The sequence below is a fragment of the Panthera onca genome, chromosome B4, assembly GCF_046562875.1.
Source record: "Panthera onca isolate mPanOnc1 chromosome B4, mPanOnc1 haplotype 2, whole genome shotgun sequence".
NCBI classification, from domain to species: Eukaryota; Metazoa; Chordata; class Mammalia; order Carnivora; family Felidae; genus Panthera; species Panthera onca.
Genome location: NC_138345.1, coordinates 118,356,368 through 118,371,084, shown reverse-complemented (window position 1 = coordinate 118,371,084; position 14,717 = coordinate 118,356,368). Strand labels below are relative to the sequence as shown.

General features: G+C 40.4%; 1 long non-coding RNA gene across 7 annotated transcripts in view; it reads left to right on the top strand.

The window, feature by feature from the left end:
• The window catches only part of LOC132693915 (uncharacterized), a 101,823-nt gene that overhangs the window by 19,645 nt on the left and 67,461 nt on the right, over positions 1–14,717 (top strand). The window lies entirely within an intron of this gene.

Genomic DNA, 14,717 nt, shown 5'->3' with positions numbered 1-14,717 from the left:
GAGCGTTTGATTAGGTCAGGCTGCTCCTGCTGCTTCAAACCTACCTGTCTGATGCTCTGTGACAGGGGGAAGAGAGGTCGCGGTGAACACCAGGACAATTAGTGTGCCGGGTTTTTTGTTTTTTGTTTTTTGCATCTGCCTGCCTTCCTCCCGTTTGGTGACCACCAGAGAAACCTCCATCATTGCTTGGTCAAATGAAGCCTGGCAAACAAACCAAGCCCCTTGCCCCACTTTGTTGTGCTGTGAAAAGATAAAGGAGGCACAGTGAACATCCAACTGATGGAATGAATGCTGACCCTGGTAGGCAACTTGATCTTTTACAGCCAACCCTAAGAGCTGATACCTTAAAGCACCTAATTTAGAGAGGTATGTGAAATCGTTAAAAAAAAAATACTAATTAAGGAAAACCAGCTACAGGGAAAACTGTGAACTGAGGGTCAGGAAAAACAAATTAAATTCATCTGAGTTGGTGCTATTTTAGAAAAGCCTAGAAAGGCTTAAATTAATCTGATGATAAATGAATGAAAGGAACACAGAACTCAAAAGGAATGGTAAGCACTGAAACTCAAGCTTCGTTCAATCATAAGATCTTAAAAAGCAAGCAGCACAGTGGTTCAGGGTTCAGCCTCAGTAGTCAGACCTCCTGTGTTTGAATTTTGGAAGATGGGAATATCTTCCAGCCATGTGACCTTGAATGAGTCAATTACCATCTGTGGGCTTCCAGCTCCTCATCTGTAAAATGGGGCTAATAATAGTAGTTAGTTCACATAGTTTTGAGGAGCATTAAATGAGATAATACATAAAAAGTACTTAAGAGGGTGCCAGAGATACTTGCAAGTGCCCCCTAAATATTAGCAATTTTAATCCAGTAATTTTAAAACTATGCTTCAAAGAGTCCCAAGTTTCTACAAGTCTCGTGCTGAAACACCTACAAATTTAAGATAAGGATAAGCAGGGGAAACTTGGTTTTTATCTGCAACTACCACAGTTGCTCAGCTTGTGTGTACCTTGTTTTAATTTCTGTTTGCCATTTTATTTGAACAAGATCCTGTAAGTTAAAACAAAACAAAACATGTCTTATAAGGCATCTGATCCAGCATCTGATCTGTTTATCCAGTTAGATCAGGAATCCTGTCCCTATCCGTGGATCATCCTGCCTCTTCTTGAATCTCTGCAGAAAACGGACTCTCACTGATCTATAGACCTTTACGGTTCAGGGTTGTTTGGATAATTAGGAAGTTCTTTCCCATGTTGACTTGTCTGATTTCACCTCCAGGTGCTAGTTTTGCTCTCTAAATATGGCCAAATTCTCTTCTGAAAAGATCCAGGTAGATGTTAGGAAGAAAACGATTGTACCTTTTGAGGTCTTCAGTGGCAAGAAGCAGAAATTGACTTTGACAAACCTAAAAAGAAGATAAATTTCTTGATGAGCCATTGGGCTGCTCATAGAATTGAAGAGAAGTTGGAGAACCAGGCATAGAAGAAAAGGCAGGAGTCAGTCTTTCTGGAGATCTTGATGGCATGACCCACTTAGGGCTTCCCCTCCCACATTCTTTCAGCTATCCCACCTAAGATGTGATTTCCATTCTCTCTGCCCATCAACCCAGCAGCATCTCTCCAAGAATGGGCCCGGAAAGACCCAACACACTCTGCATGTGCTCTCTTGGGCTCAGTGAATCCTGGGGTTCTTTCATCTAGTCGTCATCCTTCCCGTCATACCGCGGAATTGATGTGCTTTCCAAGGCACCCATGTCTGAAGGCGTGTACTGAGCTTTCAGTCAATTCAAACCTCAAGAGTAAGGCTTCCAGATTTACTAAAACACACAGAACACCCAGTTAAATTTAAATTTCAGATAAACAAGGAAGAATTATTTAGTGTAAGTATGTCCCACATATTTTGTCTGGCAATCCCACTTCTCACTTCTTTTGTTTTTTAATAGAATTGGCTGTGGAACCATTGCTGGTTCATCTTCTGTGCTTCATTTTAGAAGCTAAGCTCAGAAATACCCATTTATCTCAATTAAATTTCATCACATTGATTTCAGCTTCTCTTTCCAACTTGTCAGAAGTTTTAAATCTTGATGTTATGAAGTCAGTGTGTTCACTCTACTTCTAACCCTGAATCCCTAGTTTGACATTGTGACCAGAGAGGGAAGGAGAGCAGAGGTCCGTGGAGGGAAAAATAAAGAGAATGATGCAGTGTAGAAAGGATGGTGGTAGTAGGGAGATAGCCCATCAGAAAGAAGGACTCAGGATAGAAAAAGCTTTAAGGAAATTGGAGGAAGAGAAAGAAAGAAACATAAATATAAAGGAGAGGTACCAGTCAGGATTCTTAATTTCAGGCAACTGCTCAATTTAAGCAAAAACAAAAACAGCAATTATGTGAAGATATGAGAGGCTTGTAGACCCAACGGGAGGTTTGGATAATGGGCAGGAATCAAGGGTTGGGCATCAGGAACCAGAAAAAGGGCTGTGAAGCAAAACACACTGGACTCAAGGCCATTCGGGTTGCCATTGGGCTGATGAGCAACCTCCACCTGGCTCCACAATCATGCGTCATAGGTGAGCTCTGGCGAAGAGTATCCCATTGGCTGAGCCTGTCACAGCCTGTCCCACAGAGGTGTTGAGCTTAGGGGAACTTTGGCCAAACCCTTTGGTCTGCATTGTGGAAGCCTCAAAACAGTCTCAAAAAGGGATCAGGGTGCAAATACGAAGAGGCTTTTTTTTTTAAATTTTTTATGTTTTTTATTTTGAGAGAGACAGAGACAGTGTGAGTGGGGGAGGGGCAGAGAGAGAGGGAGACAGAGAATCCCAAGCAGGCTCCATGTGGTCAGTGGTTAGGGGTCAGGGCACAGAGCCCGACACAGGGATTGAGCTCAGGAATCCATGAGATCATGACATGAGCTGAAATCAAGAGTCCAATACTTAACAAATAAGCCACCCAGGTGCCCAAGGAAGGGGCTTCTTTTTGTAGAGTCAAAAATCAATCAAAATCAGTCAATCAATCAACCCATTATTCATCAAGCAAGCAAGCAAACAAACATAATATTCCCCACGGAGAGATTAAAAGAATAGAATCATATGCAGACAACTCACTATATGCTGCCTCCAGCCCAGGCCTCTCTTCCTTGCTGCCAGCCAGAACAGTCATTTGCCTACTCAGTATTTGGACAGTATGTATGAACCAAAGCAATGCCAACAAAGTCTATCCAGAATCAAACTCGTGTTCTGCCCCAGCTCTGCCTCCAGCCTGTGTCTTCTTTCAGTGTCACCTGTCTCTGTGAACACCACACATTCCAAATCTAGTATCATCCGTACTCTTCTCACTCTTTTATCCTTATATGAAATACACCTCCAAGTCCTGCTGAGTTCACTCCTTAATTCTCATTTGAATATGTTGACTTCTTTCTATCTCTTCGCCTCCACCCATTCCAATCCTATCCTTACCTTTATTACTATAATAACCACATTCCTGAGGTCTCTGAATCTGCTCTGCGCCCCTGCTCCCTGACTGTTCTTCACCCTGCAGCCACAGCAATCTTTCTGAAGTGCAAATTTGAACATGAAACTCCCCCCACCCCCCCACATCCCTCAACTTGAAATATTTCAATGGCTTTCCATTGCGCTTAGAAAGAGATCAAGATCTTTAATCTAGCCTACAAGGTTTTAAAGGTCTGACCCTAGAGAGTCCTCTCCAAACTCTGTATCTGGGGTTGGGTGTGAGGATGTGGGGTGTTAGTGGTCGCGTAGTGGAGTGGTCTTGAGCGGCAGTGTCCAGGGCAAGAGTGTCTGTTGGGTAAGAACCAACCTCTAGGCTTAGAGTTAATTCTAGCCTTCATTAGCACCTATGATGTGATTAGTCCTGATCCTTGTACGCACGTTCACTTAACTCAGGGCAAGGGTCTCTACCAGGTGATGGCCCATATTTCTTTCCAGCTCCTTCTGTGATGTTTTAACTGATTACCTGGAAATATTCTGGCCGCTAGAGGGCCTCATTGGTTTTTTTCCCCTTAAAAGGCTCTCAAATAGTAGACAAGAACTACAAACATTCACTGGGCTCTAGCTGCTTTTGGGGTGTGTGACCTGTGCAAACATGTTGACTATTTTGCTAACAACGTTTTGAGAATATTTTTATTATCATTGGGTAGCTTTACACTGAAAACAGTTAACAATAAAAAATAAAATCTCTTCTATTTAGCATTTTTAATTTGTAGGTGAAACTAGCCTGTTGGAGCTCAGGGACCCTCAGCAATACACGACTCCTCTTCCAGCCTCCTTCAGCACTTGAAGAATTTTAGGGTTGCAGAAAGCTTCACGGTCCTAGAACACCCCATTTCAACCACCAATACTCTCATCCTTACCATCACAATCTGCCAAAGAGATTGATAGTCACTGTCAATCCTATCATAACCTTTATCCAAAAGGTAATATGTCCTGGTTTGCCTAGGATGACCATCCTCTCCCAACCCTGAAAATGTTTCCGTTTGGATGATAATTTGCATGACCACCTTATTTATCCTTGTTTATTTCAGACATTATAAGAAACTTAAGACTCCCACATTACTGCCTTCCCCATGGATCCTTTTCCTCACATATTCTATATCTGACCTCATCTTCCATCCTTTCACAACATCTAAAATCTGTCCTTGGTCCAAAAGTTTTTCCTATATGTTCTCTTCAACTTCTGGTTCTGAAATCTGACTCTCCTCTGAGGATCCTGCTTCTCATTTGGGCCTGGAGGTGGTGGTGATGGCGGTGGTGGTGGTGGTCATGGTGTATACCTTGCTCCCTGTTGCTGCCTCCAGACCACCACCCTTCTCTTCTCAGAACACCCAATTTTGACCTAACTCATGTCATCTCACTATATCACCTTCTCCTCCCCCCGCCCTTATTGTTGTGATCAATGGACCCCACAGAGCACTCTCATTTTATTCCTTGAAGGTTTTAACTCATTACTCCTTTTCATGGGTCTTTAATGCACCTCCTGACGAAATTCTTAGAAATTTCAAAATTCACGTAAATGATAGTTCCCAAATTCTTGCCTCTTAGCTCTTGACTTCTTCTCTGGTGGTTATGTCTTTGAACATACCTCAGTCACCAGAGTCATGCCAAGATCTTTCATTATTAATTGCATGTACTTCATAATCTTCATTTTTATCTTTCATCTTTGACTACTGTCCACGATCTCTTTAGCTCTCTCCCTTTAGTATTTCAACTTCAACAATACTTTAAGCCCCCCAAGATCCATATTCTGTCAACCTCATCATCTTATCAGTACCCCTCACCTCTCACCCTCAGTACTTTTCTCTTTACCACGGTTCATCATTGCACTCCTTCCTGAAATCTTTCCTAGATATACAGATATAGTTGGGTGGGGAACTTTGACAGTGGAAGCATGTGTTAGATATCTTCTGAATGCCTCTTTGTTGGTGCAATAGCAAACAAGGCACTGGTGAGAGTGAAGGCAGGAAGGAAGTGTTGTAAGCATGAGAGGAGACAAGATGGCTTGAAAGGGGCTTCTCAAACTTTAATGTGCATACAGCTCACCCAGGGATCTTGTTAAAATGGAGATTCTAGTTCTGTAAATCCACAGTGAGGCCTGAAATTCTGCATTTCAAATAAAATCTCAGGTGATGAAGATGTCATTGGTCCATGGGCCACACTTCGAGCAGCAAGGGTCTAGGATAAGTTTTCGTAATCTTGGTACTCTTGCCATTTTGGACCAGATATTTATTGTGGATGGCTGTCCTGAACATTGTAGGATGTTTAGCAGCATTCCCTTTTATAGGTTAGCTGCTAGCCCATATATTTCCCTGTCACATTCAACTGGAAACGCCCAATCCTGGCCAAATCCTATTCTCTACCTGCTTCATGCTTGCACCTGTGTAGTTGAATATGCCTGGAAAAACACACAATAATAATGTAAATCCATATGCATTATGCAGAACCTTAATGCTGCTTATTGTCCCTATTACATTTTCTTAATCTATTTAGACATTTATTGTCCTACAGTAGTGGTTCTTAACCAAGGTTGATTTTACTCCCTCAGTGGGTACTTGCAATGTATGGAGACTTTTTTTTTTTTAATTTTAATTTCAGTATAGTTAACATACAGTGTTATGTCAGTTTCAGGTGGACGATGTAGTGATTCAACAGTTCTATATGTTATTCAGTGTTCATCAATATAAATATACTCTTAATCTCCTTCATCTATTTCATCCATCCACCCAGCAACCTCCCCCCTGGTAACCATCAGTTTGTTCTCTGTAGTTAAGAGTCTGTTTCTTGATTTGTCTCTCTCTCTTTTTTTTCTTTTTAGTTTGTTAAATTCCACATATGAATTAAATCATATGATATTTATTTTTCTCTGACTGACTCATTTTGCTTAGCATTACACTGTCTAGCTCCATCCATGTTGTTGCAAATGGCAAGATTTCATTCTTTTTTTTACAGCTGAATAATATTCCATTGTATAGCTATCACATCTTCTTTATTCATTCATCTATCAGTGGACACTTGGGCTGCTTCCATATCTTGGCTGTTGTAAATAATATAAATATATTTATTGTAAATAAACATAGAGGTGCATGTATCTTTTCAAATTAGTGTTTTTGTGTTCTTTGGGTAAATACCCAGTAGTGGGATTACTGGACTGTAGGGTAGTTCTATTTATAACTTTTTGAGGAATCTCCATAGTATTTCCACAGGGGCTACACTAGTTTGCATTCCCATCAACAGTGCATGAGGGTTCCCTTTTTCCACATCCTCACCAACACTTGTTTCTTGTGTTTTTGATTTTAGCCATTCTGATAGTTGTGAGATGATATCTCATTGTAGCTTTGAGTTGCATTTCCCTGATGATGAGTGATGCTGAGAATCTTTTCATGTGTCTGTTGGCCATCTGTATGTCCTCTTGGGAGAAATGTCTGTTCATGCCTTCTGCTATATGGAGACATTTTGGATTGTCACAAATGGAGAAGATTATGCTGTTGGTATATCACAGGTAGAGGTCAGGAATGCTGCTAACCTACTATTGACCATATTGTGTCACTGTAATGATTATCTAAAATAACTCGTAGACAAGGTGACTGAAAATGCTAGGAACAAAAGAAAGAAAAGAAAAGAACATGAAAAGGAAAGGAAAAGAAAGGAAAGGAAAGGAAAGGAAAGGAAAGGAAAGGAAAGGAAAGGAAAAGAAAGGAAAGGAATAGAAAGGAAAAGAAAAAAAATGCTAGGAACATTGTCAGGGGATGCTTGTTTCTTTGTACTGATAGTCACATATATGATCTAATTTAATCGCTACCATATCACTATGAAGTTACATCCTCATTTTTTGGGAACTGAGACTCAGAAAGACTGAGGGGTCTTTCCTAAGCTAGTGAATGCAGAGTTAGAATGCAAACCCATTTCTGGGTGGCTATCTCCATAATTCTGTATTTACATAAGAAATGTTACCTTCTTCCTGATTAACACAGAACTAGGCCTGCACATGAGGAATCATTAAGAACCAACACTTACATCTTCAGCCTGACGCAATTGTAAGAAACAGTGACTTAAATGGAGGAAAAATGTCACACTGACGATCACAAGAAAGAAACAATGATGCTCTAGCTTCGTTTAAACAATGAACCATCTTGCTTAGTGATTCAGCTGCAATTATATTTCAGTAATGTACCCCAGCTTTTCCCTGAGTGGGAGATAGCTGCTTTTAGACTTTCTGTTCCTGTTTTATTTAATCCAACCCAAGTTTGTTGATGCCTTAAGTGACTTACTAGTTAATTGTCACCCTGTTGATAGTACAGTTAATTGGTCCCTACCTAGTTCTAAAGGCTGGCGTGAGATGGGCGAAATCTTTTGGAAGCGCACTCTGTGGCTGGTAGGAATGCTCCCACTGACCACCTCAGCAGTAGACAAGGGCTTGCATCATCTTGCCCTCTGTAGGCCAGCTAGCTGAAGTTCCTTGCCAGATTTAGCCATCAACATTGGTCTTGGTTCCTGCTGTGTGGCTGGCCATATTCACTCTTACCAGCCAAGGTATCTGTTCTGAGCTGTGGTGGTAGTTAGTAGTTAATTGGTAAGTAACCTTATCTGAGTCACTGAAACTAGAGCAAAGACCACACCTTAGCAAGGGTGTATCCTAGTGTAATCCTAGCTCCATGATTTACCACTGACTGGGTGAACTAGGGCAAGAAACAGGATTCTGTTTTCTGCAAAGTGGGGCTAGTAACACCTGTGCTACAGTATTCCTGTAAAGAACTCACTGAGCTCCAGCTCAGTGCTTAACGCATACTCCTCACTGAGGGCTTGGTGCTGTGCTAAATCCTTCCCACCAGTCACTTCAGTTTTACTTCAGTTAACTGTCACAATGACCCTAAGAGGAATAATAACATTCGAATCCTCATTTTATAGATAGGGAAAGTGGAGAAGAGAGAGAGAGAGAGAGCGAGCGCTTAAATCACATGCTTGCTGTCACACAGCCAGCAACAGGTTTCAAACTTAAGCAGATGAACTGCAGGCCTGTGTTCTTAATCATTAGCCAATAACGCTCAGAGTGAGTCGTTCATAGAAGGTGACTGTGTTGTTGTCTTTGATGATGGTATTACTGTGTGGTCTCCTTCTCAACTTTCCAACTTCTTTGGGGGTCTATGTCTATTCAAGAGGATGGTTCTTTGTTTTTTCATTCAACATATATTTCTTGAAAACAGACTCTGTGCTCACCTAAGATAAGTAAACCAGACAGACATGGTTCCTGAATTCCTCGAATAATTCAGTGGGGAAAATGCATTGAACAAGAAGTGCCAAATGATGAATTGACTGCAAGTGTGATAAGGAGGAAAGAAAATTGATAAAAGGGGAGCTCTAACCTTTACTGTGGCAGAGGGCCAGGTAAGCCTCTTGGGTCAGAAAATTCTCTTCTTCTTTCCTGGAAGCCTGCAGGGGAGGGATGCTAGTATTTTTTAAGGAGATCCGCAACAGGCTCTCAGAGTTATTTTTATGTTAACTTTCTTATTAAAGACAAAAAGAACAAAACAATTTATGGGCTTTAAAAACCATATGACAGACCATTAGGAAAACTGAATTAATGAAGTAGATTAAATATGAACATATGATAAACCGTCTCAGTAGTTTTCTCTACAATAGTTTCCTTCTGCTTTGGAAACACCTGTCTTCCCTCTATTCACGTGAAATTTCATGCAATCTCCTCTGGCTGTTCTAACCTCATAGGTTTGGGGATTGGTGAAGAGACACTCTGCGTACATCCATTAGAGGCCTTTTGCTTCCAGCTGTTCCCAAATCCTAGATTGTTCCTTCAAAACACAGGCTTTATACCCTAGAGGGCTTTCTTCCAACATACAACTATGCCAGTTTATCGTCCTAGATCTGTTTTAAAAATTTACATTTACTTAAGATGTTAAAATACTTAACCCAGGGGGATCAGTTGTTTCCCCATAAAATGTTGCAGCTCTGCATATTATATTTCCACCTAAAATATATATAGAAGGATTTGTAAAATATTTAGGCTAAGAGACATAGCACAAACCTAATTTATAACATGCCATAAATAATAATAAGGCAGTTTTCTAATTAGATTCTGTTTCCCCAAATAAAGACATACCATAGTAGATTATTTCTGTAGTCCTATTTTTTAAAAAAAAAAAATCAATTCATCAGCACATCTGAAATCCATATACCAAACTGGCAGAAAATCAAGATACTAATTTTATATGGGAGAGGAAAACCCCTAGAGATTTCCATTTAAATATCTACATCCTGGAACCATTTCAGGTTCTGATTTAAAATCAGGGGTTCGATATTTTATGGCAGATTATAGGCAGAATCCAGAGAATTAGATGAGACATTTTCTGACTTGTATTATCTACTTGATGAACCAAAGTCTTGCTTTCAGATTCATTTTCAGTATGATTTCCCTGTTGGATATGTCCTGGATGCCATGGTGAGAAGCTGGCAGGAAAACCCTGGGGAAGAGGTCAGAAACGATGCTATCAAAAAGAGAAATGTCATGGGACAAGGACTAAAAATTGGAAACAATGAGAGAAGGAGGGAGGGAGGGAGAGAAAGAGAGAAAAAAGAGAGTGCCATATATCTATATCTATATCATCTATATCTATATCTATATCTATTTCTGTCACTATCTCTATCTCTATGGAGAGAGAATTTGCACGCAAGGCAGAACAACATAAGAAATAATACATGGAGTACTGCTACTAACATGATCATTTTGGTTCCTCTTATTTAAACCCTCTTTAAGCTTTCACTTGTAATTAATAAGAACTGCTATTTAAAAAATTTCAGAAGGACTTCTGTTTAGTGTTGAAACATAAAAGAAAAATATTGCCCTTTCATCATCTCTAAGAGAAAAAAAAACCCCACACGATTTATGTATATACTTTGGAATCAAAGTCCCTTTTAAGTCTCTTGGAGCTGATCATAAATAGAAGCCAAGTCTGATCTCCTCAAATAATAAAATAGTGGGAAAAAAGATAATGCACCCTACCATTTAAGCATTTGGACCACATCGTTAAGAGTGGTTCAACTGAGTGCCATTAAATTAGTCTTAAGAATGCAATGCATTGGAATTTGTGTAGTAGGGACTGTTTTTCTGTATAGAAGCAACTGCTGATTACTGAATATTAATGGAGGAACTCTATGGTTGCTTTCCCAAGAGTGGTGCTGGCATCCACTGAGCTGACCACTAACCCTCCTCTAACCTAGTTTCCCTTGGGACTGATGCTGTGGGTTATGGTTTTTCCTCTAAAAGGAAATTGACAACCTTACTTTTGAAGTGGAGAAAACATGAATTATATATATCAGTGCTAGTACTCAGTTAAACAGGTTATTTACTAGAGAGTAGAGTTTTGATGGAAGTGAAAACTTATCCTGGGAAGAAGAAATTAGCAATAAATCTGGTGATGAAGGTGGCTGAATTCTTCCCCAGATAGCCCCGTTTAGATGCACAACCTGAAGCATGTAGCCAACATGTGGTGGAGAGCCTGCTTAAACTTAATACGTTTTCCCACATTTGGGAGGTGGGGGTGGGGGGAGTTCAAATAGAGATAAACAGCAGTCTAAGACCACGGAAGCATCCTTAGAGACAATCATTTTTAGACAGAAAATAGAAAGGCTTATGTATACAGCTGGTATTTACATGAATTCCTCCCACTGAAGCCTGGGACTTTGGAAGACAGACCAAGAGATAGGAGGGAAACAGCTGTCTGTGCAGATGTTGTCAACAAATAGGATTTGGGATTCTGATCTATTATGCAAAAGCCCATAACCAACGACTTTTACCTGAGGATCTGGGGAAGAAGGGCATTTAACTGACCTCTGAGTACTGGTGTGTTCAGGGCTTATTCCTGGGCTTCCTTCTTTCCCTGTCTTTTCTCCCTAGGTGAACTCACCCAGTCCTAAGCATGTAAATGCAATCTATGCTGATTTAATGTTTGTGAAGTGATGAGAGTCATGCCTAGCTCATAATAAACACCATGGAAGTGTCAGCTATCTTTATTTATTATAGCTAATTGCCTACTATTTCCCCTTGTGTGTTTGATAGGTATTCCCAAATTAAGTCCAAAATGGAATTGCAGGTTTTATCGTTCCCACAAACCAATCTCCCCTGTGTTGTTTTTCCATCTCTGTAATAGCAGCTTGACCCAGTGACTCAGGCCAAATGCTTAGGAATCATTGTTGATTCCTTTTTTTCTCTTACTCTTCACATCCAATTCATCAGCAAGTCATCCCAGTTAAACCTCTGAGATGGAAAACAAATCCATCCACCCCTCTCCATCTTTACTGCCACTATTCTCGAACAAGGCTCCCCCCCATCTCTTGCCTGGAAGGCTGTAGAAACATTTTACCTTTTTTTTTTTTTTTTTTTTTTTTGCTTCTACTCTTCCATTAAGATCCTTTCTCCATACACTAACCAGAAAGATGTCTTTAAAAGGTGAATCAGGGTCAGGCTCATGACTTAACAGTGCACTCAGCATATAATTCAGTCTTCTTTGGTTTTACTCCATTTGGGCTGCTGTAACAAAATACTATAGACTGGGTGGCTTGAACAATAAGCAACAAACAGTCCATGATCAAGGTACTGGCAGATTTGGGTTCTGGTGACAGCCCATTTCCTGGTTCATAGACAGTTGTCTTCTTAATGTGTCTTCTTATGGCAGAAGGGGCAAGAAAGATCTCTAGGGTCTCTTTATAAGGGCACTAATCCCATTCATGAGTGCTCTGATCTAATCACCCCAAAGGCCCCATTTCCTAATCCGATCACGCTGGGAATTAAAATTTCAACATATGTATTCTGGGGTAGGGACACAAACATTCAGTCTAAGTCACCTTCCCATGAAGTACAAAGCCTAAGCCTTTCCCCACTTGACCCCCCTCCATCATCCTTTCTCTTGCTCACGACACTCCATTTAAACTGGACTTTTTGTTCTTTCCATTTGTTTCCTGTGTTATTTCTCCCCACATCTTTCATCCTTGTCCCCCACCAACAATACATTTGTTTCTCAAAATTCAGGCTACAGCCAATGTGTTTAAGGCTTTCCTGACCACTCAGCTCATGTCTACCTACTGTTAGTGCAAGCTCCTGGAGTGCCGGGGCTTTTTCTGTCCTGTTTATGGCATCTCAGATGCTTAGGACAATTCTGTAGCAAGGAAGAGGTTCAATGAATAAGAATAAATACAAAATTATCCAGAAAACTGATCAGCTAGAGGGGATAAAAACTTGAAGCTTGTTTAGGGAGAGCAGCAGCATGTATGATGTGTAAGAATAACAAAAGTACAAAAGGAGGGACCCTGTGATTTACTTAGAAAGAATAGGGGCTGGAAGCTCCATCTAAAGTCAAACTCTTCATGTGCCCACTAGATCCCTCTCCTTATTTTTACTCCAGGACAATATTCCAGAAATTTCTCTTTGTCTCTATAAAATCATACATTTTTTTTTTTTTTTTTTTTGGCGTTCTACTGGATCATTTCCATCATCATGCAAAGATGTGATTTTTCCTTTTTTTTTTTTTAATAAAAGACAAAGAAACAGACTAAAAACCCAACTTGACTCCTTATCTCCCTCTATTTCTCTGCTCGCTGTTAGCACAGACATTACACAAAGGGATGCATATTCTTGACGCTCCAATCCCTTGCTTGGAACTCCCTCCAATCAGGCATTCACAGCCAGCCTACTACCAAGATGTGTGTGGCCACAGGTGACTTCCATGTAGCTAGTCTTTAGTCCTTGCCTGACGATTCATGTCCTCACTCTGTCCTCCTTGATTTTTCACTTGACTTCCATGGTAATCACCTAATTCTTTTAGCTACTTTTTCTCCTCTCTGATGGCTTCCTCTCAGTCCTCTTTCCTGGTGTTTCCTCATCTCCCACAACTGTAAGTATGCAAATGTCCCAGGACTCCAAGCTTAAGCACCTTCCTTTTCTATCTTTACTCACTTGCTTGGTGATTTCATAGAGCTTCACACTTTCAACTTCCATCTATATGCTTATGACTCCCAGATTTCTTTTTTTTTCATTAAAATTTTTTTAAGGTTTATTTATTTTTGACAGAGACAGAGGGAGACACAGAATCTGAAGCAGGCTCTAGGCTCTGAGCTGTCAGCACAGAGCCCAACATGGAGCTTGAACTCATGGACTGCGAGATCATGACCTGAGCTGAGGTCAGACGCTTAACTGACTGAGCCTCCCAGGCACCCTTTGACTCCCAGATATCTATCTCCAGCCTGGACACTTCTCAAGTCTTGCCTATTCATCATCTCCACTTAGATATATAATAAACCTCACAAAATTAAAATGCCTGAAACAAAACCCCTGATTTTTCTCCCCCTCAAATCTCCTCCTCCACTGTTGTCTCCAGTTCAGAAAAAATGGTGACTCTTTATGATTCTCCAGAGGGGGAGACAAAAACTTAGAACCTTGGATCCATACTGATCAACTCCTTCCTTTAATACCCACATCCATACTGTAGACTCTACTTTTAAAAGGAACCTAGATTCTGACAGTGTCTCTCCATTACTATCCTGGTTGAAGCATCGTCTTTTCTCTGAATTATTTCAATATCCTCCTAATTGTTTTTTCTGTTTCCTTCCTGTCCTATTGGAATCTATTTTTAGCATGGCAGTCTGAAAGATCCTTTTAAAACCTAAGTCATCTAAAGTCACTGCTCTCCTCAGAGCCCATATTTGCCTTCCTGCTCAGAGTAAAAGCTAACTCCCCAATAGACTGTAAGGTTCCTGGGATCTTCATACAGTGCCTACAATGGCACCCAGCACATAATAGGTACTTAATAAATATTTGATAATTCAATAAATTAAAAAAATAGGCTCCTCAGAAAGGGAGGCAGAGTAATACTATATGGCAATAATATCTTAAATTCGCTGAGAAACTCTTAGTGAGGGTAAAGTACATGTCGAATTTCTTGGCAACTGATTCTTCTCTCCTGTGTGGTCTTTTGTCCATCACCTTTCTGTCTTGTTTCCTACTTCTCTCCCATTCATTTATTCTACTCCAGCAACACTGTCCTTCTTGCTGTTTCTCAAATATGTTGGGCATGTTCCTGTCTTGGAGATTTAGTACTTGTTGCTTCCTTTACTTGGAACTCTCTACCCCAAATATCTGCATGACTTACTCCATCACCTCTAATGACCCTTTGCTCAAATGAATCTTTTCTGGCAACTTCTTTTAAAAA